General features: G+C 42.8%; 1 long non-coding RNA gene across 4 annotated transcripts in view; it reads right to left on the bottom strand.

Moving 5' to 3' along the window:
• The window catches only part of LOC101948442 (uncharacterized), a 194,897-nt gene that overhangs the window by 96,832 nt on the left and 84,961 nt on the right, over positions 1 to 13,104 (bottom strand). Inside the window, exon 4 of one of the 4 annotated variants that reach the window (XR_010590356.1) lies at positions 5,585 to 5,706. The exons of the other annotated variants lie outside the window; for them this stretch is intronic. This is a non-coding gene — a long non-coding RNA (uncharacterized LOC101948442). The remainder of the gene's footprint in view (positions 1 to 5,584; positions 5,707 to 13,104) is intronic. 4 annotated transcript variants of the gene reach the window in all.

Here is a 13,104-nt window from a genome sequence, read left to right as displayed (position 1 = left end):
ATATTGGGTTTACAGCACAAAAATGTTCAAAAGGTGAAAGGAACTTTTCAAAAAACATATGTTATTTATTACCACTCAGATATAGGAGTTCCAACAACTGAGGGAGTAAATTAATTCCTGCTGAAGTTTATTTCTCCCTAGTTAGATCTATTTTTCACATAGAATTTTAAGGTACCAAACAAAAACTTTTCTACAGACTCACTAAAATGGACTGGTTTGGTTGTTTAGTTCATCAACAACTGTTTAATCCATCAACAATCACGCTTTTGGACACAGTCGGGAGTCGTGCCTTGAGTCTCAAATGAATGTGAGCATTAAATGTAATATACAGTTATTAATAATAACACAATTACTACTTATACAGCACTAGGCAGAAGGTGTGAATGGTGTTTTGCCAACATACTGGACAACAAAATTCCTGCCCCGATGAAGTTCCAGTCTTGCTTGTCTATAAGAGCAATTAGTCTGGCAAGCTGGCGTACAAATCTAGCACACTAGCCTGCTGTAGACAGTGGACTAACTGTTTGTGTGGACCCTGTTGTTTCAAAGAGGACTAGATAAAAGTGCACTAAAAACTGTTGATCCACCTCAGCAGTGTCCACGCAGTAAGTCCGCAGACAGATAGTCACAGCAGGCTTGTGTGAGGTAGATGCACACTCCAATTTACTGCAGACTAAATGTCTGTATAGATAAGCTTTATTTACAAGGCCTTCATGTATGGAATGCCCAGATATTTCAAAAGGAGTTTTTGTCCAAGGTGGGCTTGCAGTATAGGACACGGAGTTTGATAAATAGACAGACATATAGTGTAACATGATGCACTTCACAAATAGTAAAATTTTCCATCTGTTAGACAATGGTAGGTCATGTACTGTAGCACTTTACTTGCTAAATATATAGCACTTTGACAATGACCTGATTGTATTACCATGTCATATTTTGGCCTTGTCTACATTAGTGCCACAGCTGTGTGGGCAAGGATCATGTTAACATGGCTCTTGTCAGCAGGGTGCTAATATGGTTTGGCTAATCACTGTAGGCAGGGGTATGAATTTTCTTTTATCATTAAGATAAATAGGATTGCCGCTCTGTCTTTCTGCATACAGAACAGCCTGTTTTTACAGGATCTCTTTTGTAGCAGGAGGCATCCTCTATTCAAATTGCTATGGCTAGGAATGTTCAGCCAATCGAGTGATCTCACTGGCTGAATATCCCTAAAAGCTTTCTAATAGGGCTTACAAAGGTTCATAAAAGTTTGCATCAGTGTCACTTTATTTACACATTCCTTAGATCCGGCCTGAAGCTCTTTTAGTTCTAGAACTACTAACCAAATATGCTAAAGAGCTGCATCTGTATAAACACTAAGCAGTGAAGTGTCAGATTTCCTTCTCTTCTTCACAGTTGTTTGAAGCCAAAAGTTAATGGTATTAGTGGGATCAGATGTCTTGTGTGGTTGGGGAAGGCATGATTACATTAAATCTGTAACTTTGCCATATATTCTTTTAAATACATTTCTTCTCCCTTTTGTGTTTTATCAGAACCTCTCTGAAATAAAATTAGAGCTGAATGAAATTTGGAATTTCCATTCTATGGGAACATCCAACATTTCAACTTTTATTTTCATCCCAAAATGGAACAAAAAGTTGAATTTTTTTAAAAAAGTTGAAAAACAGAAATTCTGAAAAACTTACATTCCAAAAGGATGAAATAATAGAAATGTAGAGCTGTAAGGGACCTCGAGAGGCCATCTAGTCCAGTGTTTCTGAGCCTTTTTGATACCAGGGACCAGCTTGAGAAACACTGATTAGTCCATTCATCTGCGCTAAGGCAGAACATAGTAAGTATACCTAGACCATCCTGACAGGTCTTTGTCTAACTTATTCTTAAAAATTTCCAATGATGATGGGATAGATATGGCAATTTCCTGCAATATCTGTGGGAGATCTTACTATATTAAATGTATATATCACTGTGGGCCAGTGACTGTATGTAATTCCATGGGGTATGGTCACCACAGCTCTGCCAGGAACTAGGAACATTGGGGGGGGGGGGGGAGAGAAAGCAAATTCACTCAGGTTGTAACACCTCCAGAGAGGTACCATCACTTGGAGAGGCTCGCATATACAGTCTAAACTGGATTCTCCAGAGGCCAATAGACAAAGAAAGGACTTTTGGATAAAAAGATATGGGTCAGGCTCCCTAGAGAGGCAACATCTCCCATTATGTACCATGCAGCTTCTTCAGAGAAAAATCCATATTGTATTATGGGAGATGTAGTCTTCTAGGGAGCCCAGCCATAGGGAAGAATAGGGACCCAAACTACAAGTCTCATAAGGCAATGCGCTGGTAGGGAACTACAGGTTAATGTTTTGTTGAACTGATTCAAAATGAAACATTTTGGGTCAGTTCCGTGAAATGAAACATTCTGTTTCAGGTCAAACTGACCTAAAATGAAATATTTCATTCTGATTTCCTCCAATGGAAAATTGAACATTATCAGCAAAATGACATGAAATTAAAAGAAAAATATCCAATATTACTTTAGGTATAAATCCAGTCCCAGTTAGCAGTGACCCATTCTCATCACCATCAGATAGTGTCAAAATGGCCTGTGTGAAATGGTCAATGGGTCACAGTCTTGGTCTCACACAGGTGGGATAGACATCAACACCCCAAGAACACTTTTGCTGGCAGACAAGCAAAGTTCACAAAGAATGAATGGGCATGGACAATATACCACTGTGTCACTTTCAGTGTTCAGGAGAGAGCTTCACCTGGAGAGCAGTGTGGGGAAGTTTCCCTGGCTAATGTTTATGTTGTAACTGTTCTGTGGATGAACAAAGGGCCTCAGACTTCCAGACTGTCATGCACCAATTTTCAGGAGCAGCAAATTTAGTAACGGTGAACTGTGCCCCAGCTCTGAAGGCCAGCACAAGTCCTATGTGCCACTTATATCCAAAGTTGCTCTTTTGAAGGGTAAGATGTGACTTAGGGGCTGCATGGCCTTGTACTGACCATCTGCACAGGGATGAATTTTACCCTAAAAATGTTAAAACAGAAAGCGGGCCAGATCATAGGCGGTGGGTGAATCACTGGCTCGGGGAGGTTAGCCCCGGGCCTACTCTTCTGTCTAAGGCCCTGCCCCTCCTTCCCCTTTCCCCCGCCCCCCCCAAGCCCAGATACCACCTCCCTCCCCTGCAGCCAGGAGCCCCCCCAACCCCAGAGCGCCGAGCAGGCGGCGCACAGCCCCCCCAGCCCTAGAGCACTGTGCAGCCAGGTGGCATGCAGTGTGCGGCGCCTGCCCCAAAGCACCAGGTGGGTGGGCGGCACTCCCCCCAGCTCCAGAGCACCAGGCAGCACATGGCCCAGCCCCGCAGAGCACTGGGCGGGAGGGTGGCATGCGGCCCCCTGGAGCACCAGGCGGGCAGGCTCCCACCCCAGTCCCGGAGCACCAGATGGCGCATGGCCCAGCCCCCCAGCCTCGGAGCACCAGACAGCACATGGCCCCCAACCCCAGATGGGTGGGGCGCAAACCCCCTCAGCCCTGAAGCGTTGGGCAGCACGGCCCCAGTGCCAGGCCCCCCCCAGCACTGGGCAGCCCCGACTACCCCAAGTCCCAGCCACCCTAGCCCCAGCAGGCTTCCCTTCCTGGAAGAGGAGCAGCCTACCTGGGCTGGGGCCAACTAGCAGCAAGAGGGGTTTGGGCAGGCTCAGCCTTCCCTGCCTATCAGACACGCCCCCATGGGCCAGATCCTGCACCCACTGAAGTCAATGTACATTTTGTCTTTGATGTCACTGGGAGCAGGATTGGGCCCAAAATAAACAGTTTTTTTTTAAACCCTGTTTGAGATTCCAGATAATTTAAAAATAAATGTGTAGACTTAAGAATTACCCCTAACCACATTGTAAAGGGGAAATGGAACACATCTTCCAACATCTAAATCCAGGCCTTTTGGCTTCTCCTACAAAAACTGAAGAAACCCCGCCTAAAAGGACTGATCCACAGCCCACTGAAGTGATTGGGAGGCTTTCCATTGACTCCAGTTGGCATTGGTTCAGACCCTAATCTAAGGGTATGTCTAACTGCAACCAGGGCCGGCTCTGGCTTTTTTGCCACCCCAGGCAAAAAAGCCTCCCGCCGCCCCCCTCACCCCCGGCGGGGAGCGCAGCAGGGGAGGGTGCCCCGACCGGCCAGAGCACCGGGGGAAGGGCGGTGAGCCCGCCGCGGCTCCGCTCTCCCCAGCGGCCGAAGCGCCGTGGGGAGGGCGGCGAGCCCAGTCGCGGCCCCACTCTCGGGCCGGAGCGCCGTGCCGCCCCCCTCCAGGTGCAGCCCCAAACACATGCTTGGTGGGCTGGTGCCTGGAGCCGGCCCTGACTGCAACTAAAAACCCACAGCTGGCCCATGCAGGCTGACTCTGGCTCAGGCTAAGGAGCTGTTCAATTGCGATGAAGACATGTGGACTCGGGTTGCAGCTCGAGCTTTGGGACCCTCTCACCGCGCAGAGTCCTAGAGCCCGGGCTGCAGCCTGAGCCCACACGTCTAAATCGCAATTAAACAGCCTCTTAGCCTGAGCCCCACGAGCCCAAATCAGCTGGCATGGGCCAGCCACGGGTTTTTAACTGCAATGTAGACATCCAATCTAATTGGAGACAGTTACTTAAGGCACTTTGATCCCATTTCAACAAGATCTAGATAAAAGAGCACTAAAAAACTGTTAATGCATGTCAGCAGGGTCCACACTGTTAGTCCGCAGACAGATATTCCGTAGCAGGATTGTGTGGGGTAGATTTACACCCCAGCTTGCTGCAGACTAAATGTCTGTACAGACGCTCCCCAATTTACGCAAGTGTTCCATTCCAGAACATCTTGCGTAACTCGAATTTTGCTAAGTCGGAAATGTATACCCAACAATTATGCAAAAAAACCCAAAATCAAACCTCCTATTTCTAGCTTACGGAACTTTTTCCGTAAGTGCGGATTTGGGTAAGTCATGTTTGCGTAATCCGTGTGTGTGTGTGTGTGTGTGTGTTGGAATACATAAGCTTGATTTACAAGGCCTTCAAGTATGGAATGCCCAGATATTTCAGTGGGAGTTCTGCCCAAGGAGGGCTTGCAGTATAGGACAGAGTTTGACAGATAGCCATAACGGAAAATAGGGCTCCCAAACTATAACTCCCATGAGGCAACGTACCATAATGGAAAAATGCACTTTATTGCAGAACTGACTCAGAATGAAGCATTCTGAATGTGTATTAGTATATATATATATATATATAAAATAATTTAAGGGCCTGCTGCTCTGTACTTTTTTAGGTGTTAGTGGTGACGACAGAAACATGGAAATTCAAATTCAGATCTTGCTAGGTACATAAATGTGGAGGGAATTCTTTTTTATATATACACAGGTATTTATTTATCATTTAAAATCTATTTGTTACTGATTGTGGATTTTAAATAGTATTTTTTAAAGTATTTCAGTTCATATTTAATTTTTACAAGGCAACAAACACTTACAGAAGCCTGTGTAATGTCGTCAGACAGATTTACTCATATTTTCAACTGATTGAATTTCTGACAACCAACCTTTTCTAAAGATGGCTTCATTTGGTCCTCTTAAAATGTTAAATGATTTGGACAGCTCAGTAATACAACTCCCAGGCTGAGTCACTAATCACAAGACATGCCTTGTAGATGTTAACCGGAACCTGCAACAGGAGAAAAAATTGGGCTTATGTCTTTTTTGTCTGTTTCTTTCTTTGTGGTGGATAAATAAGGCCAGAAAGATATTTAGTTTTTCAAAACAAAAAATTTCTGCTTCTTATATTACATTAGAAATTCTGGTCCTCTCTAAACTGGAAAACTCTGCTGACAGAGGAAGTATTGAAATAGTGACATCACAAGACAGTGGAAGTAGAGCAACTGAACAGGTACTTTTAGTTAGGCTGTTTAAAATGTTTTGTTCTTGTTAGCACATATTAATTCCAATGACTAATTAGCATCTTGTATAAAGTAAACTTTTGTTAAAGATTCAACACCTATGCCCCCATCAATTTTGGGGTGAGAACTCACAATAAACATCCCTGAGACCTCCCAAAGATTCTCCAGCAAAACCAGGGTAGACTTAACATTCCTCATACTTCTAATAAGTTTAAACAAACAACAGGAAAACTTTTCAGACCTTCTATCCACTTCATAAACAAACAAAACAGGACACCAGCCCAATTTGTGATCCTTTTACAGTCATTTTAAAACATGTTTTCCAAAGGGCTGATTGTTACTGGCCATTGCAGTTACACAGAATGAAGGATGGTGCAAGGAGCCCCTTTCCCACACCCCACATCAGTAACCCCAACCAGCTGGTGTGACCCACATAATGGCAATGCGCCGCTGTAGTCTTGAGACCAGATTTCTAATCAGTGACTCAGCTGCACTCCGGGTAAGAGTGTGTGTGGGAAACGGCTTATGGCTCCCTGATTCTAAGGACTGGTCTGAGTCTGTGCTAGCGCTGGCCCAAAGAAGTTTTAGAGCAGATGTGAGGCTGATCTAAGTTACATCCCTGCTGCAGGCTCCTTAATGGATCCATCCCTTTTAAAACATTCATTAAAATATGGTACTTTATGCAACAAACTTCACGGAGATATACTGCAAGTTGGTGAGCTTGCTTAAAACAACCTCAGTACACTTAAAATGATATGGAAAGGCAATTCACGTTAGGGTGCTATGTTAACTCTTTTCTTCTGTCTTTAAATCTGTCCAAGCATTCAAACTGAATTAGTCTAATTGGAGACTGATCATTGCACTCGGCATGAAACAAAGAGCAAAGATAACAAATCCAATGGTGCTCTAGGCTTTGCCAGCAAACACTGACAGCATTTGTAATATATACAGTATTTTGGTGGTAAATGCTTAAAATTCTTCTTGTATTTGCTGTCCTCAGCTCTAGTGTGGTTAGCAGCTCTTGCCTTGGAATGGGGGATGTGCAGAGTTCTAAGACATCATGATAAGCTGAGCCTGGGCTGGTCTAAAGCCTGCTTTGTGAAAAATTAGAGAGATTCTCTGACAAATCTACAGAGAGTTTTCTATCTTCTTGCCCATCCTTATGCAGCTCTGTTTACATGCTACAAACAGAAGTTGAGGAACACAATCAACCATGAACTAAGTGTAATAAAGTGCAACAGAACAAAAATGTCCACCTGAGTGTATCCGGAAGTGGCCCTCGCTGTTTGTTGTAGCCTCTCAATGCAGATAGTTCATTTTATATAGAAAAAGGTGACATAGTGTTTTCATTTTGATTTATGAAGATTCAGAGATACTGGACTTTCACCTAACTGGGATATTCCACTCCAGAATTACATAGTGCCCTAGAGTCCATTTTTACCACTCATCAAATACATGTTCCCACTTAAAAGCCAGTTTTAATGTTACAAAACCACAGAAGAAAATTAAGATTAAAAATAAAATGTAAAATTAATTTCTATATGACAAAACACCTATGCCATTGACTTGAGGTAAGTGTACTAATATGTGTATCTTTAAATGGCCAAGACATTGAAGCAGTTTCTTGAGAAAGTTTGAGTTCATCTCATTGATGGAACTGAAGTGCACAGGTGATTATGCCACACCCTGGCTTTTCACTGCTGTTGGTTTGAAAAAAATAAGCGAAAAGCTGGTGCATCCCTTACCGCCCACCCCTCATTTGGAGCATTGCTTATAATTGTTCACATCTAGTGAGGACACTGTGAAAAAGAAACTCACCACAGCATCTCAGAATGACAAAAATATACAGTCAAAATGTATATGAGACCTATGCAAAAATAAAGGGTTTGATTCAGGGAATGACTTCGTTAGTGGCTGAGGGCATCCAGCACTTCCCGAGAAATGCTAGCCATCTCATGCAACTGGGCTCAAAGTGACCCATTTAAGGTTTTGCAGCAGCTGTTAACTGCCAAATTCAATGCTGAAAATTGTGCTGACTTCATTTGTGATACGGGTGCATAATCTCGGAAAAAATTTACCCTTTGTGCTGTGATCCCATTACCATTCTCAAATTAAGCAGTGTAGGGCTGGTGGAATACTTGAAAGGGAAACCAAGATACTACAGAAAGTGGTATTTGTAATTCCGTAAGTAACATCCTTTGCTTTGAGTCTGTATTCAGCCAGTGTCTCAGTAGGATGCTGGGTAACATAGTGATGCAGAAAGCCTTGGTTTTGGGGATACTGAGTAACCCTGAAATCTCAACTTCCTATGGTTATTAAAAATCCCATGATACAACAGCTAATTGCTTTTGGAGATTATCAAGAAATAAAAATGTGCAGGATTCACACTCATAAAGAATGGGCTAGGTGTGAGGCTGCCACTTCACAGCACTATTCCATTATCGACCTCACAGAATATCAGAGATTAAATTACTACTGACTCTGTGAGCATTACTTTACCTGGATTCTCTATGATGAACATTTTGAACGTCAGCATTTGGTGGTAGCAGCCACTGAGGAATCTATGGGGCTAGAGCAGTGGTTCCCAAACTGGGGTTCGTGAACCCCTGGGGGTTCGCAAAATGTTATAGGGGGTTCTCGGGGAAAAATTCCCTAATGGCGGCCAGAGCTGTCCCTAGGGACCCCGGGTAGCATGGGGCCAGCAGCCCGGAGCCCCAGGACTTCCAAGAGCTAAGCAGATCAAAGCAAGCATGTCTATCACATTGAGGAGATTTAAACTTCAAGACTCCTTATAAGAAATGGAGAGGGAGGTGGATACTTTTTACTGTTTTTAAAATTAAATAGGCAGCTAGTATTGTTTTTAAAATTATTATGAAGAACAAGTTGAAGCTTTGTTGTAACGTGCGTTGTTTGCATGGACTGCTCAAGACCTCACTGCTTGGGTAGGAGGAATTCTTTGAGTTGGCTTCTTAAATACCTTCATGCTGTTTCACATCTGATACTCCTTGATGAAACATAGGCTCCTTGATATAAGCTACGAAAGTGAGATCTGGGAAGAGTGTTGCCATTTTCATAATGTAATAAAAATACTGTAATGATAAATAATAAATAGTGTGTAATAAGCATGTCATAAAAACAAATTTTATATTTTCACTATCACTGGAAATTTTTAAATTTATACTCTGGTAAAGGAGAAAATCTCTGGAAATATTCATTTTTCGCGAGACTTGACATTTTAGTGAAAGGGGTTCACAGGTTGTTAAAGGGGGGAACCACTGGGCTAGAGGGACTGGGGGAGGGAGACCAAGAGGCAGAGTGGAGACACATAGCCATTATCCTACAAACTACCTTTGAGGCTTTCCCCAAGATCTGTGCATATCTTGAGAGATCCATAGATTCTCTAGGCCAGTGATTTGGGTGTTCTTTGTGCTGGTCTCTGGAGGAGACAAATCCCATACTCTTTATGGAACAGAGAGGAAATCCACTAGATGAGGTCCTGGGGCTCGATCCTTTGCTTTGGCTGTTTTTACTGCTGAGGCAGTACCAAGAAGCCACAATGCTACCCTAAAAGACAAGCCAAGGATTCCCCCATCCTCAGGTGGCACAAGGTCAGCATTGTTGCTTCTATACCTCCAACTCCCTTTGTGTAAGCGATGTGATGGGTGCAGGAAGCGGACGTGTCAGGAAAGAAGGGGGTGAGGCAGAACACGTGACACTCCACAAGACTCCTGGCCATTTAGGCTGCTGGTTATACACAATGTAACTCAGAGAAGCCCTGAAGATGCGCTAAGTTACAACAAGGGCTGATACAGCTCCAGCTATTAGTATAGCTGGGGAACACAAAGATGCCAATTTCCCTCCACCCCCTCCAAAGTTATGGTCTTGGTGCATAAATCACTGTTTTAAATTATCTGACCTGTGTATGTAGGAGGTCAGACAAAATGATCTGGCCCTTCTGGACTTCCAAATCTATGAATCACTGTTACAAGTCAAATGAGATAGGTGGTTAAACAAATTATCTCCGAGCATATTAAACAGTGGAGAGCAAAGAAAATAAAAAGCTTTCTAAACTAGCATTACACTGATTAAAAAAAATAGTTTCTTGACGGCCATAAACACCACTGAATAATCCTTCGCAAGATAAATAATCAGGCTGTAAAATTCCAGTGAAAAGAAGGGAAGCAACTAAATGTTAAAACACTCCAGATGGACCATTTTTCATTTCCCTTACCGAACCAATCAGGAACATACAACCAGGAACATTTTCCTAGGAGACAACCCTAGGGGAAAAAACCTACTTGTCAAGTTGTCACACTATTTTAAATTCAGCCCCAGTTGTATCACTTTAACATAACTTCCCTGCCACACTGTTTTTCATTCTATCACATAGTGGTTGGTTCATATTCACAGTGTCTCCCTTCTTATCAGCTTGGCAGCCTTGATGCATGTTTTTCAGTCTTCATTGATGACAGAATTTATATGTGCACTCCATCATATCCAGAAAAATATAGCCAACAATGAGGCCCTGAACTGGGTAAAAGCCAACATTCGAATGGCATGAAAGATGAGAAAATTTTGAATGATGGAAATATGTTAATCAAAAAGACCTCTATTGTCTGGATATAACATGAAAATAGTACAGAAATCTGTGATTTTTTTATTATTCTTTTTATGATTTGGTGGTCCGATAACATTAATGGAAAAACAAACAAAAAATTTCACAAAAATTGTTAATGAATTAATTGTATTTTAAATTTTCTTACAAAACTCTTGGTAAAGTTGTACCAGTTTAACTAGTTGTGTGATTTAAAATTGATTTAGTTAAACCAGTGCAAAAGCCTGTGTGGACCCTTGACCTTACATTGATAAAACCCTGGTTTATTCTGATTTAGCTTATGCTAATTAGGAACAAGTTTAAACTAAAGTGAAATGAGACTCTCTTAAACTTGTCTAAAGAGGGTTTTGCACCAGTTTAACTAAACCGGTTTAAAAGCTTTGATATAACTTCTGTATGTCAATAAGGGGTATGATGTGCAGACACACAAAGGGAGAGAGTGCTAGCGAGAGAATGAGAGACATGATGGGCTGATCTGGTGAGGTGTGACTGTTTCATTGCATGAGTTTGGGATGATTACATTACTCAGGAGTGAGGAATCCCCCAGTGAGCTAGGCAAGTCATTTCAAGTGAGTTCCAATACAAACTTTATACCAAAGCATCTGTCTAGCTTTGTCTATCTAGGTTTTTATAATGTCTTGTGGTATGTGTCATTACACATTTTTTTCATCAGCAGTTAAAATATCCTCTTTATTTCAGAGCAGGACCAAACACAGAAACACAAATCTGGACTGTTTCCTGAACGGCACTGGAAGCCAGTTCCAGGAAAGTGACAGCCAATCCCGCAACCCTGAGTCCTTGACCACGCTTCCACTTCCTCCTCCCAACTCCACTGCTGCTACTTTCTCCAGACCCTGGCCCCACAAAGGCTCCTCTGGCTGAGTTCCACCCTGGCACCCTGCACCTTTTCCATATTGGCTAAAGTCACCCTGACATGCATGGGCTCTGATGTATCGCAGGGGGGTCAATTATCAACTGCCCCTGTTCTCGTCTCAGCAGGCACAATGACCTAACTTCTCATTACTGCGGCCATTAAGGAGTACCACTGAACTTTCCTTTCTCTCTGATTCCATCCTGTCTAATCCTCAGCTGATCTGTCCCACTCTCTGTGCACCTCCATCAGCCATTCAGTGGTGACGGCAGATATAGGGAAAACAATGAATAAACAAAGAAACAACATTTGTATTATTTTGCCAACATTTGTATTATTTCCATACTGGGTCTTTTTTTCAAATGAACAGAGACCTACATTTTAAAGGCCTTTCAGAGGGATGAATGAACACCACGCTGATAAAGGGACAAGCCAAGGTTCAGAAGGAGGGCTTATTTTTTTGAGATTAATGACGACTGCTGTTATTACGACATAGTTTGAAGGTTATTCCTAGCAAAGGGCTCTCAAGTGACTAGCAAGGCTGATGCAAGAAGCACAGATGAGGTCCAGTGAACATTGCTTTGAATGCTGAATCCTTCTTGATACTGTTTGATACAGAGCTGGAGGAACAAGGGAGCAGCTTCTGTCAAACTGATTAGATGTCCTGGTGTGCTGCTGCCCTTCATTTAGCTCTGTTCTGCCAGCATGTTCCCAGGATGATGTGGATATGAAGGAAGGCTCAGTTTTCAAGACAAGTACAAAGCCTCCCAAAGCTTGTACCATCTGTCTTGGAGATTGGGGAAGATTTGCTGTGCCTGGGGTGTTGGGACATACCAGAGGTGGGATGAAGTTGTGCCATTTAGATGTAGAACTGGATCCAAATCTGAACTTTCCCAAAGTTTGGGGGTGTTTGGAGTTGGTATTTCAGTTTGGCCCATTATAGCAATAGGCCTAGTTCAGACAGTTTGGCTCTAACGTCCCCAAAGGATTTTTTGGGTGCGGACAGAGGTTAGGTTGTACCAGCTGTTTGGGTCTGGTACAACTCTAGCATATACAGTAATATGACACCAACAATGAAGTGATAGCTGTTGAATATTTCATTTTTCTATCTCTTTTGCTATTAGAGGAAGGATGGTTTTATGGTTGAAATCACTGGATTGGGATCCAGGAAACCTGGGTTCAACTCCTAGCTCGGCCATAGATTTGTGTGTGTGTGACTTTGAACAAGTCACTGAATCTTTCTGGGATCCAGGTCCCCATCTGTATAATAAAACTTTGTTTCGCCTACCCTTTGACTGTCTTGCCTACTTGGATTGAAAGGATTTTGGAACAAGGATTGTCTTCTACTGTGTGTGTACCATGCCTAGCCCCATGAGTCCCTGATCTCAGCTTAGTCCTGTAGGTGCTAATGTAACACAAACAATAATAATATTATCCAACTACAGCTACATGATCAGACTAGGTAAGACCAACAGAACTACAAGCTAAAGGCAAAAAATTATTGTCTTGCCTAACGTTGCCTTGGTTTTGTGAGATTCTGATCAGCCCTATGGAGAACACTCTTGCAAGCCAAAGAGAACCCCCACAAAGTACCTATTAACAAAATAATGCATTATCAGTTATTTTATTTTTGTTGTTGTTCTTTTTCCTTTTTGCCGCTTCTCCTGGTGGGGTTTGCGG

Source organism: Chrysemys picta, chromosome 9, assembly GCF_011386835.1.
Source record: "Chrysemys picta bellii isolate R12L10 chromosome 9, ASM1138683v2, whole genome shotgun sequence".
Taxonomy (NCBI): Eukaryota; Metazoa; Chordata; order Testudines; family Emydidae; genus Chrysemys; species Chrysemys picta.
This window is presented reverse-complemented; position numbering and strand designations above follow the sequence as displayed.